The 23,481-nt window shown below is 43.5% G+C and overlaps 1 protein-coding gene across 2 annotated transcripts in view; it reads left to right on the top strand.

The window, feature by feature from the left end:
- Positions 1-363: 363 nt before the first annotated feature.
- Positions 364-23,481, top strand: part of LOC142503183 (monocarboxylate transporter 1-like) — a 46,416-nt gene continuing 23,298 nt past the window's right edge. Inside the window, exon 1 of one of the 2 annotated variants that reach the window (XM_075615284.1) lies at positions 364-504. The gene's annotated coding sequence lies outside the window, so the exon portion shown is untranslated. Of the gene's footprint in view, positions 509-23,481 lie in introns of both variants that reach the window. The other variant, XM_075615285.1, reaches the window with a different exon arrangement.

The raw sequence follows: 23,481 nt of genomic DNA, 5'->3' as shown, positions 1-23,481 counted from the left end.
CCTCTCCTCCTTCTGAACCGCAGCGCAAATGATGCTACAGACATCACCAACGTGAAGTCCCGCGGCGTTGCGTTGCTATGGTAACACGGTGTCATGCCGTCATTTCACGTTGCAACGTCACATTGCCATGGCAACGAGGTGCCTTGTGACGTCATGTTGGGGACGTCCACAGAGTCATTTGATGCTACGGTTAAGAAGGAGAAGGAGAGCAGCAGGCAAGGAGGCACTCACAATAGTTAAGTGACGTCCCATCAGGCTCGATAGCGCAGCAAAAGTATATGGGGCGGACCTTTTTGCCACCACTGGCTCCACCTATCATATGGTGCAATTGGGAATTGGAGAGGCTGTCCCCGGTCTGCCTGGCAACACATGACAGGAGATATGGGATTGGGTGGCAGGATGAACGGATGGAATGTTGGAGCAGGTGGTCAGTTTGAAAGGCACAGAGAAAATGTAACTGCCATTCTGAGAGGGGGACAGAGAGATACTCAATGTGGATGTATTGTGAGTATGTATGTTTACATAGGTATCTATCCATAATCAAATTAGAGCTTACCAAATGAACACAAAACTAAATGTAATGCTGGTTTACTGTGCACCAGGAGATGTTTAATCATCAATACATATGTGAAGTTTATTTGGAATAGGTTTTTTGATTTGTTGATTTAATTTGATGAAGGTATGGATTCTAATTTTGTTATGATATTTGTCTGTCCTAACGGAATTGATACATTTTGGAGTGCCCTTGGTAGCTATATACCTATTTATGGAAATCATCAAATCAAATTTATGTCTAGATATGCGAACACAGAGTGGATAATGAATTTAATATATCTGAATATATATACTTATGTTTTTAAATAAGTCGTATTTTACTGAGTCAGAATATCAGAGATTTTTCAACATTGAACATCTTTTCCACTGTGTATGTGTTGCAGTTTTGTGTGTTGGAGGTAACAATCCTCAACAATAATGGATTTTTTTAAATGTGTGTAAATATATTTTGATACATCTAATTGTTACATTTGTACTCTTGTGTAGTTTTTATTTAAACAGGACACAGTTTCTGTGTAATGTCATTTTTCTATTACCAATGAAAGTATGTACATGTCTGTTGAATGCTTACGTGCGGAGCGGCGTCCCACAGCCTGGAACGCAGCGCCGCACGGCGGGAAACCGGGTTACATCCGGGTTCTTGAGCATTCAGTTTGGGAGGTGTTACGTCGCATCTTTTCCCTGTTTTATTGCTTTTGTTACTTGGCGGATCCGCACACCGACGATTGTGTTAACAGTGTTAACCTTATGGAACCAATGACACCTCACCCAGCAACATGTGAGTTACATTGTGTCATTTAATAGCTTGTTTGCATGAATAAAGGAGGCTAAGGGCCTCATGCAGTGAAGTCCGATAGAAATTTTCGGCAGGGTTTTGAACTCGCCATTTTTTTGCCGTGTTGCTCTCACGGTATTGCAGAAAGGCCTGAATACCAGTGAGAGCAACATTTCCAAACTTGGCGAGTTGCCGGCGGCGATAGGACCTGCCCTCCGAGAAGGGCTCACACGGCGACTTGTATCTGCTGCAGAGAGATCCGCCTCACTCTGCGAAAATCTCGCCGGAGATAAAAAAATTGTAACATTTAAATTTTATTACTAGTGTATTGTAGCAGGGGGTCTCCGGAGCAGAACCGCATTGATTTCAGGTCCGGGGACCCCCTACTTCCCGAGATACAGGCCCCGTTATGGGGTGCCAATATTTCCTATGCATGGAAATGTCCCGATCACGTGACCGTGCATAGGAGATACCGGCACCCCATTACAGGGCCTGTATCTCGGAAAGCAGGTGGTCGCCGGACATGAAACCAATGCGGTTCAGCTCCAGAGACCCCCTGCTACACTAGTAAGAAAATTAAAATGTAAAAATATTTAGTAAGCACCAATACACCACCCACCCCCTGTACCCCTCCCCCCCCCATAAAACCCTGATTTATTTTTTTACACACAGGAATAATACCCCAGTCCAGTGGGGGTCTAGAGTGGTCCCGACGGGTGTCTGCAGGCCCCACAGTGCACCCCGGGGGGTACCCACGGGTGCCTGGGGGCCTCTGGGTGGTCCCCGCTAGGCTCCGTGGGCCTCCAGGTGGTACCTGCAGGTTTCTGTTGGCCCCAATGGGGTCCCAGGGTGTCCCCACGGGTGTCTGGGGGCCCTCGGGTGGTTCCCACAGGGGGCTGGGGTCCTTCGGATGGTCCCTCGGGTGGTCCCTGTGGGTCCCCGGGGGCCCCACAGCTGTATATATATATATATACACACACACACACACACACTGTTTTAGAGAAATAATAATGTAAAATTATATCTTTGGAGACTTTGTACATATTTGCCTCCCATGAGTATTGTGACTTTGGGATCAAGGCAGCATTAGGCAACATTCACTTTCAAGTTAGTACTGAGCCTCTGGTGAAAGCAGAATTGACGAAATTCAGTAAGCAGTTGATGACAGATTGGGTGAGATAATCTGCGTCGGTGCTTGGTAAACCAGCCCCCATGTGTGATAAATATAAACAGACAGCATTTTACAACAACTGTTTTTGCTTTGGCTCTGTTCAGTGTAAGATTTGCCATTAGGCGCAATGGCCTAAGGCGGCAGAATTTGGGGGCGGCAGATTTTCTTTGCATCTTCCTGATGTCACAGTCCTCACAGTCCTCAGGCTCGCTGCCTCCCCCGAACCTGGATTGGAGGAGACATCGGAATGGGCGGGGACAACAAGCAACTGCACAGCGCAGGAACAATGTTGCAATTCTCTCTGAGCGACGCTGTGCAGTTGCTGGTGTAAGGCCTCGTTTATAGTAGAGCCGTCAGTGTGCACGCGCGATCGCATGATGTCACTGCAGGCTGGAGGCATCGGGAGGCGACAGGGAGGCGTGGCCATGATGTCACATGAGCGGTTCGCCCTCATTGGCTGAACCGCTTACATGACGCGGCCGTCACGCGGCAACATTAATTGCAGTTGTCTGTTGAAAATTTGCGCGCTTGGGTGCATCAGTCGCACGCACGGTCGCACGCACTATGTGCACGCTCAATAGAAAACATTCATTCGTTTTGGCGGCGTGCGACATCGTGTGCATGTGCTCTGCCACTATAAACGAGGCCTAAGAGCAGGCAACAGAGCAGCCGGCAACAGAGCAGCCGGCAACAGAGCAGCCGGCAACAGAGCAGCCGGCAACAGAGCAGCCGGCAACAGAGCAGCCGGCAACAGAGCAGCCGGCAACAGAGCAGCCGGCATCTACTAAGGTGAGAGAAGGGGGTGGTTGGGGGGGACAGAGAGATTCCGTTTGGGGGGGGGGGAGGAGAGAGAGATTCCATTTGTGGGGGGGAGAGGTTCTGTTTACGGGGAGGGGGGAGAGATATTCCGTTTGGGGGAGAAAGATATTCCGTTGGGAGAGGAGAGAGATATTTTGTGGTGGGTGAGGGGATTCTGTTTTGGGGAGGTCCGTTTTGGGGTGGGACAGATTCTGTTTTGTGGGAGGGAGACAGATTGTTTTGTTGGTGGACAGATTGTTTTATAGGGGCGATTCTGTTTTGTGTGTCTTTGTGCGAGTGTGTGTCTGTGTGAGAGTGTGTCTATGTGCGTCTGTGTGAGTGTCTGTGCGCGTCTGTGCGAGAGTGTGTGTCTGTGCGAGTGTGTGTCTGTGTGAGCGTGTGTCTGTGTAAGTGTGTGTCTGTGTAAGTGTGTGTCTGTGTGAGAGTGTGTGAGTGTGTCTGTGTGTGTGTGTATGTGTGCTTGCGTGTGTGCGTGAGTGTGTCTGTGTGTGTGTGTGTCTGTGTGAGAGTGTATGTGTGTGAGTGTCTGTGTGAGAGTGTGTCAGTGTTTCAATGTCTGTGTAAGAGTGTGTCAGTGTGGCAGTGTGCCAGTGTAGAGTATGTCAGTGTGTGAGTGTGAGTGTGTGTCGATGTAAGTGGGAGTGTGTGTGTGTCAGTGAGAGGGGGCATGCTTGTGGAAGTGAGTGGGTGTGTGTGTGTGTGTATAAGTGACGGTAGGGGTTGAGAGACGGGGGCAGGAGACGGGGGCGAGGGTTAGGGTTCCCCAGAATTTCAAAATTGAATTCTGAGGTTCCCTAACCAAAAAAACGTTGAAAACCATTGTGATAGTGTATAACCAATAGCTGGAATACTTAATGAATCTTAAGTATTAAATAGGTGTGAGTGAATACAGATTTGAACACTGAAAACGATCTAGTTATCCCAAATAATTGCATATATGTAGGAAATGACAGTTCAGTCCTGCTGCTGGAGTTTTTTTTTTGCTGGTGGGGGGGAGGTGGAGGTCCGACCTCCTTGTGCAATATGGAAAAATATACTCTGGCACATGGACTGTGCGTCAAATTAAACAGCGTGGTACACTTACCAAAATAATGAACCGAGGTCCTAAAAGGATAACAAGCATGGTGTCTGGGTGCCATTTTGTGTGTGCTGGGGTAGGGGTGCCGTTTTGTGTGTGCTGCATGGGTGGCGGTGCCATTTTGTGTGTGTGTGTGCTGCAGGGGGGGCATATTTGTGTGTGCGCTGCAGGGGGGTGCCATGTTTTGTGTGCACTGAGTGGGGAGGAGGTGCCATGTTTATGTTTGCACTGCGCGGGAAGTGCCATGTGTGTGTGCACTGCACGGGGGGTGCCATTTTGTGTGTGTACTGCGTGAAGTGGGTGCCATTATGTGTGTGTGCTGCGTGTGGGGGATTCCATTTTGTGTGTGCCGCAAGGGGTGCTATATTGTGTGTGCTGCAGGGGGGAGGATGATTAAATTTAGTGTATTGAGGAGAGGTTGGTATTATGTGTATTGCGGAGATGGCGAGAAGAAAAATGTAGGGGCTTCAACAAGGTATGGGCCTAAGGGCGGCAAAATTGTAAATCCGCCACTGGCTCTGTGAGTGTCTATAGAACTTTGGGAATCCACATTGCTGGATCTTCAGGATTCAGCAATCTTTGCACATGGATCTAAATTGTTACTTTCATTTCTTTTAAACTCAAAGCCATCCCAGAGGCATCTTTTTAGGCCTTTAGTTTTACCTTGTCACAATACTCATGAGACATAGGTATACTGTAGCTAACCAAGCTAACCACATAAGTCCTTCCAAAACACTTTTCCCCAAACATTGTTATAGCGGTCATTCCACGTGCTCAATGTAAAATATATATTTCTGTACAAATGTCCTATATTTTCATTTTTTCAACCCAATCAAATAAATGCAAATTATATTTAAATTAACATAATTCCCAGGTATCTCAGGTGTGTTCACAGGTAGTTTATTTCCTCATGTGTTGTATGAAGGAGTGTACAATAGTCAAAGGTATACTCAAATAAAATAGGACATTATTAGAACTTTGCTCTGCTGTTACGTAATTTTAAGCCTATGCTAAAAAGATATACAAAGGAAGGTGGGATTTGCATGAAATTAGCTTTGTGGATATGTATTAACCTGAAGGAATATACTGTATGTTACTGATTTAGGTAACATGATATTATGAGCCCTGATTTAACAGTACTCTGCGGATCTGCTCTTTTACTGGCGAATCCTTCAGAATGTTTCTATTTCTGAGAAAGACCTCTGGAGAGCACAGCGCGACAAAAAAGTTGGCTTCAGAAAGTATAGAAATGGCTTGTTGTAGTATACAGTTCACAAAAATTGCTGCCATAAAGCAAGTGTTTTAGACAATAAAAAATAAACAATGTTGCAACCAGAAAACCAAATGCAGAACATAATGATACCATCATAAAAAGAGAATAACGATCATTGGAGTGAAGGCAAAGATTTAGCAACATTGTAAAGAGATATAACCTATGATCTATATCTCTCCATAAACTTCATGCAGCCAAACATTCACCATCAGCAAATTAAATGGAACTGTTGAATTACAGACATTCTTTTACCTAGTACTCCCCGAACAGCTCCAGGTCACTGGGTCTAGATGATCTAGTCCTGTCCTCTAAACTCATGTTGAGTTCTATTCTACAATGAATCCAGGAATACAGTGAGGTGAGAGAGCCATATATGGTTGTCATGTCCGGATGACCTGGGGAGGGGAAAGGGGGGGGGGAGGGGAAAGGGGGGGGGGGAGGGGAAAGGGGGGGGGGAAGGGGGGAGGGGGGATTTGACAACCTCAGAGAACCCCAGCCATACCTGATTTTAGGAATGACCAAGAGATTGAATATAAATAAAGTGTTATTTGGAGAATTACTTGATGGAGTTTACCAATGGAGAGGCTTGTAAACTACCACCTTACGGCAATTAGAAAATAATATATTTTACATTTATGACGTACGCCTAAAATATCTCTATGGTGTGAAAAGCATTAATCATAGAAAAAGCTCACAAATTATTTTAAAACACTTATACTTGTCCCTCTTTTAAAGGTGCCTATAGCTATTTAAGACGTACTAGCACTACATGAATATATGTGTCTGCTGGTGAAATGTTTTGTTTTCCTTCACCTCTATCATCAATGTTTTATTCATTCACGCGAAATAAAGTGATTTTATAATCCAGATTCCAGGAAGATGAAAGAATGATCAATTATGTTTACCCAATAAATAAAAGCAGCCAATACATACACGATAAAGGAGCAGTGCCAGTTAGGGGATTATTATTAAACTGCTAAAGGGTCTGTCGGCACTATTGCAGATTAGTGAATGACCACCCCCCTATTTTGACACACATTTCTTTACAGATAGTGATGGTACCATCCCTTCCGAGGGAAACAAAATGGCGGTTTAAATCCTCCATGTCACGCAAACCAATAGGCTTCTGATTGGCCCGTGTGATACACGTGGGACTTAAATACGTAGTGGCTCTACCTTTCATCATAAGTATGCCAGGAACTAGGTGGCTCCTAATGTCCTCTGTAGTTTTAACAGCTCATTGTGTAAGGATATCAATAAATAATATCCATATTTACCATGTTGTGATTTAACGGTCTTCTGTCGAAAGGTAGTGCTATAAAGGAAGGTTATACAAAACATCACACTTATCATTTCAAAATATGTTCTATGATTCATTAAATTGCTACCCCTATTTTCTTATTGTCATAGGGTAGGGGTGGCCAATTCCTCAAGGGCCACCAACAGGTAAGTTTTTCAGTATATCCCTGCTTCAGCACATGTGGCTTATCCCAGTAAGGCGATGCGTTGGCTCATTATTTAGCGGTAGGACCATTCAAAACAATGGTTAAGGAGATAACATATGTATTGTTTAACGCAATATTTTGTGCGTTCTTTTGTGTTAACAGGGATAATAACGTCTGCTACATACGTATATTCCTTACTATGGCATGTTTCGAGCAATGTTACCTTTGATACGCAAGTGTCTACAACAAATTAACTAGAACAGCAATTTCTGTAACTAGTAGCTGATATTTAAACTGCAAAACCTTATCACAATTAGTCTTCACATCTACAAACATCATGAACTTCATAGATATACACAGCAGTTGTTCTAGCAGTATGTTAGGGCCTTCTTTTTTATCTAGTAAATGAATCTAGGCACGGCTGTTGCAAGGGTATTCAGCATCCTAGGTGAATCTTCAGCCCTGTAAAAATTCTCACCCCCCCTGCTCCTCCTCTTTTACCCACCCTCTTTCCGCCTCCTCTCTCTTACTCTCCTCATCCTCAAACTTCCAACCAACTTCAACTGGCTAGCAACATCCCCACCACATGTAAGCCCGTATTAACCCTACCCCACCAAGAGCCAATGCCCTTTCAATACCATCCTGAAGACCCACATTGAAAATATCCAGTCCTATATCTGTCAGGTGGACTCCATCCTTTCTCAAAAAATCCCTATTATCCCCTTCCATCTCCCTGTGCCCGGGAACACTTCGATTCACTTTCCTAACTAATTTGGAAACAGACGCATTGACGTTTTTCCATCTCCGCTCAATTGCAATCCAGGTCCAAGCATTCCTCCAGAATATTCTCGGAATCATTTCCGAACATACCAAACGGATATCACTAAAAGGGGCCAACAACCTTGATAAATCTTATTTTATGGTGTTAATTAATTTCACCATTTTTAACTGGCCCAAATCATTTCCACCTGCATATATTACCACAGTAATTAGGCTTCTCGCCACCCGCCTCATCTCCATTACTTCAAGCAGCAGACGGGTCCAGATTAAACCCCACGCCATTTTACCCTGATCAATCCCAGCCCCAGGTTCCTACCCAATGACCTTCCTTCTGCCTGCCTTGCTGCCCAAAATACGTACAAGTACCCGACAATCCACACCACTGGAGCTGGCCTCTCTGCTTGAAACATTAATTGAAACAGTACATTAACTAATCAGATCAGGATGCATATAACCCTTATAGCATCTTGACTCCCAACGCCCGATCTTCATAACTTCCCTCTTCGTCATGCCCAGTTGGGCAACCTCTGTTGCGGCCCCAATCCGAAAAGATTGTATACCGAAATCATAAGCGCGCACCCAATTTCAATAAACCCATCTTAAATACCGAACAAAGCGCCTTCACCCAAAAGGCCTCACGTTCAAACACAACTTCAACAATGCCAAACGGACAGCATGCAACAACTATCGTTAAAAAAGGGATACTGTAGGGGACGTCAGCAGAGATATTGACGAGACTTGCGGTTTGGAGAAATAAACGTAGGCGTTTATTTAGCCAAAATTCAGCAACTCAGCAACAAAAAAACAATAGCTTTTTCTCACCCACAGTGGAACGGTACAGAATATAGATTTTTTTTCCAGCCAAAGTTCAACAGTATAAAGCATAAGCAGGCAACAGACATTAGGTACAGTTCAGCGGTAACGTCAGAGTCAGCACCTTCTCTCTGCATTCCAAAACAGCAACAACACTGAACTGCAGACTGCCTGTTTTTAAAGGCTTTAGCCCAGGTGGTTCATTAGTGCTCCTGCCTTCTGTAGGCAGGCATTAACTGTTAGCTGACCAAACAGCCCCAGGTTAGTACTATGAGGGTTGACCCTACTACACTCCTCTCTTGTTTGTGGGTAGCTACAGTATGATAACTGGAGCTAAAGACCGTCCCTCCCCTCCCTCCCCTCCCTCTTGGGACAGAAGTCCGTATTCGTGCTCTCCTTGTCTGGCCTGTGTTTGATGTCAAAGGAGAAGGTGTGGAGGGACTGGAACAAGCTGGTCAATCTGGGGTTGGAGTACTTTATAGTATGAAGCCACTTTAATGGAGGGTGATCAGTAAATAACATAGAATGAACCCCAGTCAAATAATATTTTAGGGACTCAATTGGCCATTGCACATCCAAAGCCTACTTTTCTGTCGCCGGTTATTTAGGGAACATCCAGCTTAGGAGCAGAATCGGATGTGCGATACCGTTAAATTCTTAGGACAAGATGGCCTCATGGCCTATATTTGAGGCATACATCTGGATGATAAAAGGCCTTTTAAAGTCAGGACTTTTAAGAGTGGGGACAAGCATCTCTTAATTTCATCAAAGCCCATTGGCCTTTTTTATGGGATCCCAAGAGCTTGCTGAATATGACAAAATCATCAACATACACAACAGCATAAGCTCTATGGGGACTCAACACCCTGTTCCTGACCTCTGGAAAGTTGCTGGTGCCCAGTGTAACCCAAATGGCATATTTATAAACTGAAACAAACCCATCGGAATGGCGAAAGCGGTTTTGGATCTGGATTAATTTCCAAAGGAATTTATTTATTTGTAAAATGTTTTACCAGGAAGTAATACATTGAGAGTTACCTCTCATTTTCAAGTATGTCCTGGGCACAGAGTTGTGATGACCGATACATGGTTACAAATACATGGTTACATTAGGTGAACTGGGTTATACATTATATATATAAATGTTGCATTACATCAGGTAAACAGCGTTATACATTAACTATAAAGACATTGCATGAAAATTTAAAGATAAAATAAGTTATAGGAATATGTAACAGTTACAGACTGATAGGGGTGGTCTGATTTCCCTTACACAGTACTGTACACTACTACATGGTCACTGAAAATGTCAGGTAGAATAATAGAGGATTGGAGTTTGATTGGTCTAGAGGAGAGAATGCAGTCTAGGAATGGTTGTGAGATTTCAGGTTTATCCTTGTGGGTTGGGAAATTAGTTGGGTTAGGTGAAGTGACTTGAGTTGTACTTTGGTTTTGTTGTTTTTAGGGTCAAGCCAATTGTAGTTGACATCCCCAAGAACTAACAGCTAACACTTCTCTTTCTGAGAGGAAATTGAGCCAAGAAACTGGGTGATATCTGTCAGGTATGGTAGTGGGGCTTTAGGGGGGCGATACATGCCAACAATAACAACAGGCTTAGAAAGGGGGTTATGTAGTCTGCTTCTCCTGAGGAATCAAGCAACTCATCTACTCTGGACATTGGTATGCATCAAACTGTGAGACCGCATTGACTTTTCTTAGGTCCACACCTAAGATCCTATGAATATAGGAGTGAGAGAGAATCGGGGCCACAACGTAAGCTAATAACTGGCTGGAAGCCCTCAGCTGGAAATAATGTGGCTCAAATGAAAACTGAAGAATTCTTGGAGAGAAACTCATGTCATTGATTAGAAAATTTGACTCAGCTTTTTGGATGAAATCTGTGAGTTAACCCGAAAGACCCTAACCTATAATATCAAGGCCAGAAAATCATCACACAGAAAGTAAGACAGAAATCCCACCTTTTCTTGAACAAGATACGTCTGAGAGGAACTCAGCTGAAAAACCACAGAACCGGGAGGCCAAGTTTGAATCTGTTCCCTACCCTCTCAGCCTCTAAACAAAGTCTCAGAGCTGGCACCCATCTTGAATTTTCCAAGCCCGGTGGTCCTGCTCTCTAGTGCACCTGGGAAGCCACTAGATCTTGTGTCTATGTTTTACAGCCAAGATACTTTCTCAGTCTCTGAGCCGGTACCTATCTTAAATTTGACTGGCCCTGTGGTCCTGATCTCCAGTGCACCGGGGAAGCCAAGATCCTATACGTATGTCTAACAAGCTCCTCCTCTCCCAATCCTGTGTAAAGAAAGCTTTTGATGTATGGAGAGGCTGATTTTAAACTTTATTTGAATTACCTCCTATTACACAATTGTTGTGAGCATTTAAATTCTTAGCCTTTTGTAAACTAAAATGATTCTAACATTACACATGTAAAGCCATTATTAATCTCAATTCTCTTTACTAATCTAAATCACGTTTGCTTTTCTTATTTTTGTATTTAGTGGATTTCCTAGTGTATATTCCCTCTTATCGCTCCTGCTTTGTTACCTGTATAGTCCAAATTGTAAAGTTTATCTGGTTAAAAATGTTGAAATAGAAAATAGAGGAAGAAGAAATGACAATTTAATAGCTTTAAAATGACACACAGCAATGACTCTGTATAGCTCAAAAAGAACCTGTAACAGGGTACCTTCCCTGTCTTAATAGCTTTACGGAAAACCCTGTGTGGAGAGCTTGAGCTCAACAGACCGTCCTAATTAACTTGCTCAGCTGGCTCGTTAGTCCTTTAAGAATCCTAAAGTGCAATGGGGATCTCTAGTCCAGGGAGAGACCCTGGGCTGCTGAAGGATCGCGCGGGAACTTCCTATCTCTGATCCAGGAAAGTACTGGATTTTGGCATTGGTAAGGGGCCTACTTCCCCACGCTCAGATAGGGACTAAAGACTGATGTTAGTCAGAGCTCTCACTATAGGAGCTAGGTCAGTTTATTTTGCTGCTCCCTTTTTGATGAAACCTAAGCTGTGTTTTTGTTGTGTAAAACTACTGGCTAATAAAAGCCTATTTTGATTTCTCCTATTATATGTCTCTTCTTTTAAACCTCTGCACACATCTCCTACAGAACTGTATGAGAATCTGGATAATCATGTGATTGTTTGGAATATTCTGTGCTGGTAACTAATATTTTGTGCTGTTTTATGTGTATCTTTTCCTCAACAACAAAAAAGATATTTAACAAAAAAAAATTACATCTTTCCCAAACTTCCTTTCCTTGCATTCCCTGAGATCTCTACATCATCTGCCTGCCTTAGATTGTTACAGTACCTTGGTTTCTTCATCTGGACATAGAACATTTGGAAATGTCTGCTCTATCTATCCTATCCACTACCAACTTTCACTAAAGATAAGATGTCAACAAACTCGCCCTAAAATATTTTCTATCACCTCAGGCAACAAATGCATCCACCGGGCGCTCGCTACACAAATTACGACTCTCTCTGGGCCATCTCAGCTATGCAAGAGCCCTCTTCCGCCATTCCTGCAATATGTGCCAACACATCATCAGATCCAGCTGCCAGTGGAGTCTTCTCAACCCCTGGCTCCAATCTACCCAATAAAGCCCTTAACACCTCCAATAAGGCCTTATCACTCCCCTGCACAGGCCCTTCTAACCTCTCCTCATCCACACATTAGTAGGACCATACTCATCCCTCCAGTCTTGTCTTCTGCTTCCAGTTCATCTCCTCTGGCTCTTTCTGACACCACAAATGCTGCAGATAGGCCAGGTCGTCCGTCAGCTTTTCTTCTTCCTTGGTCCCTGAATCCACTGCAAGTCATCCTACCCTACCTGCATTCCTCTCCATTGCTCCAGACCATATGGTGATTCAGGGTGCCATGAGCCTGCACGCCCCCACACCATGTGACTCCACCATGCTCCTCCACTCCGATCTCCTATGGTCGAGCCTGCTCACCGCTGCTGCCACACTCCTTCTGTTCACCACCCTCCTCCAGCATCTTCCGTTGCTCCACCCTCACCATCCTCCTCCAGATCCATCCGCTGCTCCATTCCTGCCCTAAGCCTCAGAGCCGGCCCATAGTGGGCTTGCGCTCACCACGCCATCTTCCCTTTTCCACACCGCTCCCCTCCGTCCACCAATGTCTTACTGCTCCTCATGACCGAGTTGCAGCTGGGACTCAGCCTCTCAGGTGGCCTGGACCTACTTGACCGCTTGGGCCCCAAAACAGCCACCTCTGCCCCCTGACAGAGACCACTACACTCTCCTCCCTGCTGACCCCAGATGCTCTATGGGCCCCACTAACCTGGGGCCTTTCTACACCTGCAAGTTGCCTCATTAACCATACTCCTCCGTCCATTAAGGTCTGCTCCTAAATCCTCCCTAACAACTCCTTTAACTCCCTAAGTGAAACTCCCCCATGGGCACACCTGCCCTTCCCTGGAAATGCTGGATCTATTCATCCTAATAATAAATAAACTACCTGGGGCTGAACAAGAAAATGACAATAAAACTGCACCTAAACTGTCATTGCGCAACTAACCTGTACCTCGGGATTTCTAAAATGGCTCCTCCTACAGTTTGTAACCCGCCTTTTCTCCTTACGGACCTGCCCAGCCGGCAACTCATAACCAATCACTGATCAGCCCATCCTTATTCAAAAATGTAACCCTTAATACATTGCAGGGCGGCGTAACTTTCATTTTTTTACTGAATCCTTTTCTTGGGCTCTTCTTGCCCTTGCCAGCGCTTTATTTATTTTTTAAATGTGATGCTTTGTTCAGGAGATATAAGGTTGCAATGGTAAACTTGGACACTAGAGAGATTAAGACAATCATGGATTTTAACACTGCATTCTTTTCTTTTTTCTTTTTTTTAAAAGCCGGACACGCTAAGATGGGAAGATACTAAAATTATAGTCGTTTTTATCATTTGAATTGATATTTTATATAGATTTAATATATCAAATCTCTAATTGTATAACAATCAGGCACTGACATTTGCGACACTGAAAGATTTGACATAAAGACTACCTAACAAAATAAATCTCCATTTATTAGTAATCCAGCTCTCTGAGCCAATTTTAATTTATTTTTGTTATTTGGATCAATTAGATCACAGAAGAAGTGAAGCAAATGTCCTTATGGAAGATCGTTCTGTGTTTCAAACATGAGCGCCCGATCCCACTCTATAATTAGAAGTAAAAAGTGACACACTGGGTGCTTATTTGCATGTCATTTCCCAGAATCCCTGGCTGCAGTGAAAGGCTTGTATGCTAAGAGATAATGGGGAAAGGCAGAGTTGTGGAGCTCTCTGAGACGTGTGAATGTGCTCACAAGTGCACCATTTTTATTTACTCTACAATTAGAGAGTTGATATTTGGACATTGGAGCCGAAACCAAGTCATCAAGAATTTCTAACAGTCACCTACTCCTCTGTGTTCCCCTCACGTACATATGGTAAAGATCCTGTAATTGACATATTCATTTTGAGGCTGCCTTTCAAAATAGCCCTGGGGCTGCATAGTTGAGCCACGAATTATGGCATTTGTGGGAATCTTTCGCACCGTGGTGTGTGAGACACCAGACTGTCTCCGCCTGTCAGCGGCCCTGCCTGCCTTTGAGTTCTTAAGCTCTGTCACACACTCTTCTTTTGCTGAATACGTGGAAATGTACCTGTAGAAGAACAGCGAATGCCAGCATTTATGGTGTCGGTCTGTAAATATTCAAGTACATCAGGGTGAAAGGTGAATTCTAATGTCTGTAGGGCAAAAGTCCTTATAGTTAGTAGCAAGTAAAAGGCAGGTAAAGAGGCGGTGAAGAGCAAGTTACACAGCAAACAGAAAACTATTTACCGCATCGGATTGAATTACAAAATTAAACTGTGGGTTGTAAAGACTGGTTTCATGCTTGAGAAGGCGCCAATGGGTGAAGGAGCCAACGGGTTTCAGCGCACTACCAATGAACATACAATGCTGAGGGTACTAGCTCACCCGACCCAAAGTATAAATGGTACAAATGGTCAAACTCCTATGAAAAGTAGCAGTGCTGTGTACAGTGCTTGATTGCAAGATAATGCAATAATTGTAAAGATACATTGTTCAAATCAGCCAGTCCATATCCTATATGTATATATTTATATATATATATATAATATATTCACTTGCTTTCAGTTACCCTTTGACACCTCCAGCCATAAATCTCATCCACACCGGGGGAAGGACCAGCACAGATAACATTCCAAGAGACACTGTTTTTAAGTTATCCTTGCTTCATTCATTGTAACATCACCGGAAGAAGAGATCAGTGTATCTCGAAAGCTCGCACAAATAAAAGCATTTCGTTAGCCACAGAACGGTATCATCTATTTATTTTTTGATTATATATATATATATATATATATATATATAAAAATATATATATATATACAAATATATATATACAAATATATATATGTGGAAAAAAAGAAGCGCCAGCTCCATAGTATAATACTGCATATAAAATGTATTAAGAGAACATAGAGTAGTCACCAGGACTTGCACTCACATAGTAAGTTAAAACACTTTCATTTGAGACAATCTGTAAGCTGACATGAACAGCTGGAGGACGAATTTGATGAAAGTACATAGACAGTAGATGCCAGAGTTGCTCAGGATTTTAGCTGATACGCATCTGGAGCAATGCGATCCTCAGCAGGGCTCACTATTCTCCCCTGTACCGCCAATGATGAAAAAGATCTCAGTAGGGCTCACACCTCTCCCCGGCACTGCCGAAAGAAGTCCGGTCCGATCGGCATTCCAGACGCACCACAGCCGGTGCACAAGTGTTTCGTCATGTGAGCGACTTCTGCAAGGGCTCACGTGACGAAACGCGTCGGACATAGTGACGCATTGACGCGTTTCGTCACATGAGTGACTTCTTCAAGGGCTCACGTGATGAAACACGTCGGATGTTGTGATGCATTGAAGCAGTGACATACAGCATGGAGGCGTGGACGAGTTGCAGAGAGGTTGCTCTGTTTGGTTTGTGTACCGGCTGCGTCAAAATTGTCTGCCAACCTGGGGTAAATTATGAAAAACCTGTTTATAATGTTAGCGCAGAATTAGAAGTGCTTAAGTTGCTATGTATAGACATTCTGTTTGTTTTTTTAATCGCGCACAGATGTTTAATGGTTTTTATGGTAACAAAATTTATTATTTTCATGACTATTATCAAATATATGAAACAAATATTTGATATTTACTAAAACTATAAAAAAAATACACATTTGTGCGTTAGTTTAACGCAAAATGACACAATGCGTCAAAGATCATTTCGGACAACAAACTGTGCGTCATATGTAAAAAGTCCCATAACGACCTTCATGCACGCCACGCAAATTATGTTTTTTCTGTATATATATTTTTTAATTTATTTATTTTTAGCACGGCAATTTTTATGAGAATTTTTTTTAAAGACCTTGTTTTGTACATAGTCTCCCAGAAATCTGGTATGTCTACAAAACACATTTGAGTCATTTACTGTTTGGTGATAAGAAAGCTGTCTCAAACTGAGTCCATTTTATTAGAAACAGAATTTGACGGAAGAGAAGAACCAGTTGGCCCACGTACAGAACTCTGCCAACTGCTATAAAACCTGAGATGCCATTTGATCTTTGACTTTATTTCCTAATTAGAGCAGCCTTATGTCTATCTCAAGCAATTATGAATCGCCTAACTGTATTGGGCTGCACTTATAGTGCCAGCGACGGTGAGGCGACCGTCGCGTGAAAACAAATGCATTGTCACTGTCGTCGGCGCTTATAGTGCACTGGACGGCAACAAAGCGACGCTACCAAAAATCTGCGGGTTTCATTTTTTTTCATTACAGGATTGAAGCATGGGGTCTCCGGAGCTGAACTGTGTTCACTTCAGCTACCGGTACTGAGCCACCTATGCTGAAGCAGAGATATCCTGAAAACCTGACCTGTTGGTATCTCTCAAGGACTGGAGTTGGCTACCTGTGGTCTAGCTGCAGGGGTGCGCAAAGTTTTCTCCCTGCGCCCCCCTTTCTGCTCTCCTATCCTGCTCGCGCCCTCCCCCCCTCTGTTTAGCTCCGGCATCAAATCACGCAGTGTGGTCATGTGAAGTCACGTTGCCATGCCAACGCGATGTCACGTGACCCCGCAGCGTCATTTGGCATTGGATTAGCATGGCAACGTTTCGCAGAGGATAAGGTAGGAGAAAGTTACAGAGTTCTCGCGCCGTCCCCGGCATTTAATTTAAGTGCTTGGGGGAGACCTCTGTAACCGTAGCGCCCCCTGGAAAATCTTGGGGGGCACACCCCCTCCCCAGTTTGCGCACCCCTGGTCAATCATACGACAGACATTTCTTACACTGGACAGAGACCTTAAATCTGCAATCCCCAAAGAAGTCTATATATGTTTAAGTTTAGTGCTTTACCCCCTGAGCATTTCTTTAAAACAAAATGTTAATGTTAAAAATCATTATTGTTTTCATCTGTATCTTTTGCTGTTACCATGGTAACCTTTAGTCTGCACAGCGCTCTGGGGGCACGCTCTGGCACGCTCCATTTTAACTTGCCAGACACTTAATATTGAAAACGCTTATCTCCTGAATGAACCATCATATTTTGAAAATAAGTATTGGAAAGGGCAAGAAGAGATCTCTTAAATACAAAAATGGCGATTAGCGCATATTGCTGCTTTTAAAGATGTGTAGAGCATGACCCAGTATCATCAGTACTATTAGGTACATTTTGATGGCTAAATCACAATAAGTGATTGTTTGCCACATTTCCGCCAATTTAAAACCATATTGTTAGACAGTTTCGCTTAAAGGCATTCTGTGTACATATTAAATGTCCTTTTAATAGAAAATGCATTTGCATATTATATGAATTCATTAAAAATAAATTGATGTATTGTTGGATCCGGGGTGTTAGTAGGGAGCCCTTGTGAAGCTGCAGATGTAATTTCTTTACAGGAACCTGCAACGAGGTCTCCGCACCATGCATTTCGTTCAGATTCCACATCCTCAATAAGTTTCCATTGAGTTGCTATCCCAAAGTTCACTGCCACATAATTGTGGAGAACAGACAGGTATATCCTTCCCTCACAGGCACAGCACTGATGTTAGCAGAGTCCTACCCACTGGCTTTCAAATAATCATGAGCTGCCAATGAGGAAGTGTTGAACTGGAGCCTCTGCACAGTGCAGTCTGCTGAGAGCGCTGGTTTCTGCAGGAAGCATCTGAGTGACCAGTAAAAACAGAATAGCTTCACTTTGTGACAAATGTGGTTTCGTTGCTACAATGTTGATTATACAATGCTGGCTTAAACTTCCTTGGTGGCGCGCATTTTAAAAGGGGTCGTCCCACCCAACGGGTAAAACAAAGTTTTTTAAACAGTTTACCAGAATAACTGACTGTCTTAAAAACATTTAATACCCCAAGTTTACCTTCAGTATCCATGACCAGCACTGTCGGCACTGAGGCACCGTGGGGAGTCTGATTGCAGGCCCCCATCCCTCTCCGCGTCTGATCCCCATTGTCGACTCCTGGCACCAAGCCCCTAAAGAACCCCTTCTCCCCCCTTCCCCCTACACTGCAGACCACTGGCCTCATGCCCCTCTCCTCTAGTCTTCCATAACAACAGACCCCTGGACCCCAAACACCCCAGCTCCCGCGGAAGTGTGAGGCACGTGGACGGGGAGAGCAGAGAAGGCCCAACATGTTACCCCGAATTCAAGCATATCAGTTACTTCTGTTTAACTGATCGTTAAGTAATTAGGAAGCCATTATTATTTAAACAGTGAATGAAACTATGTATCTGTACCTTTGCCGATTGACAGTCTTATCAGCAAAATTCATTAGATGAAGATTGTAAAATCCCTACAAAACATTTGTTAACCGTGAAAATATATATATATTTTAATATTTAATTCTTTATTCTTGCCAGAATTTCTTTTTCACGTAGGTGTCATTGAACGTATTAAATTTGCCTTGTTCATTTTCATCCCAAGGAAGGACTGCCCATATAAATCCCCAACCCTACCTATGATACATACAGGAAAAAACTAAAATAAAATGTGCCAAATGGGATGTAACTATGAATATGGGCTATGTAATAAAACAAAATGCAAAAAAAAAAAAAAAACATGTGACATGAACCAGTCCGGCGCGTATAGGGTCTTGCTAACAGTAGTAGATGAGTAAGATAGCCACAACCCAATGAATGACGCAGCTTCTTAAAACAGGGAACCCCAGTCCCTGATGAGACCGTTACAGCAAAGAAGAAAAAAAGTTAGAAGCGCAGTCAAAATGGGGTTGTGGTCAAGCTAAACACCTTTATTAAAAATCGTGTCCCAGGGATCACCCTCTAGGACAACAAAAACATATGATCAATACATAAATAATAATGTTTAAAAACTGTGCAGATGAAGCTGTTGTGCAATTGCACTCAATGGGTCTCCAAGGGGTTAAAAACGGGAAAATCCCTGTGGAAAGTCAGAGTCCTTCAAGCTGTGCACTGCCCGGGCAGGTTTTGGTATAAAGGGGTACCCCAGGGTTGAGCCAAATGCTCGATATGCTCACCCTGAATTCACTGCTGGTCCGTGGGGGTCCGGTAGCTTTCTTCAATCCCGAAATCTGCTCCGGTACACGCTGCACAGATGCACGATGGCACACGATACCACACCGCCCTCCGGGTGTCCGGGTCTGATGTCACTTCCGGCCGTGACGCACAGACACTTCCCGGTAGTCTCTGGGCTGCGTCTGTCAGCTCTCCTCCTCCTGGTGGTTGCCGATGAACAGGCAAACAAACTTGATCAGGTGCTACTGGCTGGAGCCCAATGTGTGATGTTACTTGCTCCGCTCCACTGCACTGAATGAGAGCAAACACCCTATGCTCCTCCTCCTACGCGTTTCACCATTAGATGGCTTCGTCAGGGATATCACAGCACCAGTGCCATACTAATTTATAGCCTTGCTAATTGCAATAGTTCAATTGATCCACATTAAACTTCAATATTGGTCCAATAATCCCATTTTCTCAATGGACTGGTGCTGGTGATACAGATGACTGGTTCATGTCACAAAAAAACAATAACTATACAATAAATGCATGATATGACCTATGATAACTGGGTAATTATCTTGAGAACTAATGGCATACTGAACTGTCTCAGGTAACCCATAATAGCCTGTGTTCTATAGAACTTCAGATCTAGGAAAGTAACCGGTGAAACCAAATACTGTAGCCTACAATTATAGAAAATTGTTTAAAAATAGAATACTTTTTAAAAAAATATATAAGGGGTTAAGTGCTTTAAAATACATTCTAAGTATAATTTATTAGAAGTACCCAGAATTCAATTACAAGAGAGCGTTTGTGTTACTGTACCTTCTTTCTGTTACTTTTAGTGTGTGCGCGTGTGTGTTCAGCCACCATCCGCTGACAGAAATGCCCTGTTTTTGGACAGAAGGGTGTATTGTTCTACACACAAACAAATACCATTAAAATTAATCAACTTTAGCAAACCTTGCTGCACTATAATTCCTAAACAAGACACAACAAGCTTGGAAATAGAAGCTCGGTTTAACTGAAGCTTAATTGTCAATCTCCAGCACCCGGCCGTAAATCAGATCAAATCTCTGAGCTGTGTATTTGGTAATCTCTGTTTAAAGAAAAAGTATTAGTGGCAAATACCCAGTAAATTGTAGCAGACAAGATTCCAGTGTGCAGTGCCATGCAGTAAGCCCAGAGATAAATGGACTAAAGTAAGTGGCATTTAAATCTGATCACATACTCTACTTTGATGTGAAATGCTTCTATAGTGCTATGTTCGGGATAAATGTAAATACTATTGTGATGGCATCTACAAATAATCTCCGTGGGGAATTTTCTATGTGTTTTCTTACTACTATAATCATATTAATACTTATAATAATAAGTATTATAATTATTATGTTTCTGTATTTTATGCTTTTATAAAATAGTGAAATGCGTGGAAAGCTGCACATATTACTATATTTTTCCTTATATAGCGCAGATAGTGTAGACAGCGCTGTTCATACAATGTTGCAGATGCAATCAGTCCCTGCCCTGCTTTTGATGCCTGAGACACAGGGATATAGAGTGACATGCCCAAGGAGAGCTGACACCGAGATCCAAACCGGGTTCACCCACTTCAAAGGCAGTGATATCGCTATTAAATGGCAGCAATACTACTGTTCTTATTTGTATATGTAAGCATGTGCCAATGTCTAATTCTACATTCTTACCTAAGCTGGCAATCGACCTAACTTACCTAACGATTGCCAGCTTAGGTAAGAATGTGCTCCTGTTCAGGGCCGCCAACAGAAATAATGGGGCCCAGGACAAATGAAAGGAGCAGCCCCCCCCTCCTCCCCCCAAACCCATAGCGCACCTACCACAAAAAAAAAATATTGCGCAACTTTAACGGAACTGTTTTCTTGCTATTGTTAATACGGGAAAAAAACCATTACAATGCAATCTGTTTATTTTAATATTTTCAACAAAACACAAAGATACCCAATGCTACATCCAATGTGACAAAAGGCCTGGGGGGGTTCATTATGGGCCTGGGGGGTACATATACACATGTAGCGCACTTTCCCCCACCCTCTGGGAGATATGGCGACTACGGTGTGTGTGGTGCGTTACCTGTGACTCACAGGAGGTCTGAGCCTCCACCGCTGGGAGCCTGGGGTGTGCCTGATTTGATAGGTGACAGAGCCTCCACCTGCGCGGGATCCTAACTATGTGGGATAAACCCAGGCAGGAACATATATGTGTTGAAAAACCTCTTGTGGCGCTGAGGATGAGTTGATGGAACAAAGTCTTGTGCAGAGATTTCTTCTTATAGGAATGACTCAGAGAGGGAGACAATAGAAATACAAAAAAACACCACAATAGTGTATTACCCTTTAGACAATATAAGACATGGTAAATTGAAAATAGAGCATTTAATAGTTAAAACAATTGTAACTACAATTCATGTAAAACATGGACTGTAAAAATAAACAGAAAATGATCTTCTGTTGATTAAAGGAAATAAGGGCTTCCAAGCGCTTGTGCTGAAAGAAGCCTTGCTGCTCCACCACGGTTCTGGGAGTTCCCATCAACCAATTAGACTTTCGGGGGTATATAAGGAAGCTCAACCCTTGTAGCAACCATTCCCTGACGAAGAAACACGTGATTGGGTGTTTTGAAACGCGTAGGAAGGTATTGTGGTCATCCAGGGACACCGTAGCTGAACCAACCCGGCGGTGACGTCAGTGGAGGAGACGCTTGTAATTCCTTCGGCTGGTTTGACACCACGAGCACTCCAGGAAATCTCCCCGCACGCATCAAGCAGACGTCCAGCACCCCGCAGCAGACGGCCACCCCTGGCAAAAGACCCCGTACCACTGCACATGTCCTACTCCAGGACGGTGAGTAGGATTTCAGTTTTACCTTGGTGGAGCAGCAAGGCTTCTTTCAGCACAAGCGCTTGGAAGCCCTAATTTCCTTTAATCAACAGAAGATCATTTACTGTTTATTTTTACAGTCCATGTTTTACATGAATTGTAGTTACAATTGTTTTAACTATTAAATGCTCTATTTTCAATTTACCATGTCTTATATTGTCTAAAGGGTAATACACTATTGTGGTGTTTTTTTGTATTTCTCTTGTCTCCCTCTCTGAGTCATTCCTATAAGAAGAAATCTCTGCACAAGACTTTGTTCCATCAACTCATCCTCAGCGCCACAAGAGGTTTTTCAACACATATCTTCCAAATCTGGTTGGAAGATCCCAGATTAACCCCCCAAGGCAGCTCAAGGACTATCTACATCCAAGGACTGTATCTCAGGTTTTGTTCCTCCTGTTTTTTATAATTATTATTGCACTAGCGCTTATTTACACTTATTATTTTACCCCTTTGAGGAACATATATGAATGATACACACCAATGTGGTAAAACAATAACACCTTACTCTTAGCCTATAAAACAGTATAATCCGAAAAAACACTTAGATCATAGACATCACCAATGAATGCTAAGGAGGTACAGCTACCCGCCAAGCCTCGCATAACCGTAACCCACCACCATTATTTGCAACAGAGGGCACTGGCTTGGTGGTTGTGGGGGGTCATCTTGGCCTTGGCTGTGGTGAATGCAGTTGAAAAGGGGGTTGGCCTCTAGGCACCTACCTATGTCGGCCGCTTCCTTTCTGCCGCCCTCCTGCTCCTTTGGAATCCCAGCTTCAAATGACGCCACAGACGTGGTGGGTGTGTAAAGTTTATCGGGTGTTTCAATGGTAGGGTTTTTGCTATCGCAAGATTCTGTGCCAGGGATAGCGTCGGGACAGGTTGGTCGTTCATGCTGAAGCTGCACAGACGCATGCATATTATATATTAGAAAAAAAAGTTTCACCAATATGGTAATGGTAAAGGGTCAGAAGGAAATGGCTCTGGAGAGGGTAGGCACAGTCTGGTCACGCCTGCTCCTGTGAGGCCGTTAATACAAGCAGTGCATGGCATGTGAGAGTCAACATGGGAAGTCTTGTTGTTTAGATCGGCTTTGTATTGCGGTTTATCGTTCATCGCAGGTTGGCGTGTTGTTGCCCCTGCTCATCACAAGTCAGGTGGTTCAGGGTCTAACCATGTCAGAGTTAGTAGCGAAGTGGTATTTATTTTTCATAATGTGGTCAGGCACGGATCAGCGTGGCAAAGGTGCACGGGGT

The sequence above is a fragment of the Ascaphus truei genome, chromosome 9, assembly GCF_040206685.1.
Source record: "Ascaphus truei isolate aAscTru1 chromosome 9, aAscTru1.hap1, whole genome shotgun sequence".
Taxonomy (NCBI): Eukaryota; Metazoa; Chordata; class Amphibia; order Anura; family Ascaphidae; genus Ascaphus; species Ascaphus truei.
Note: the sequence above shows the minus strand (reverse complement) of the source record. Positions and strands in the feature narration are given on the sequence as shown.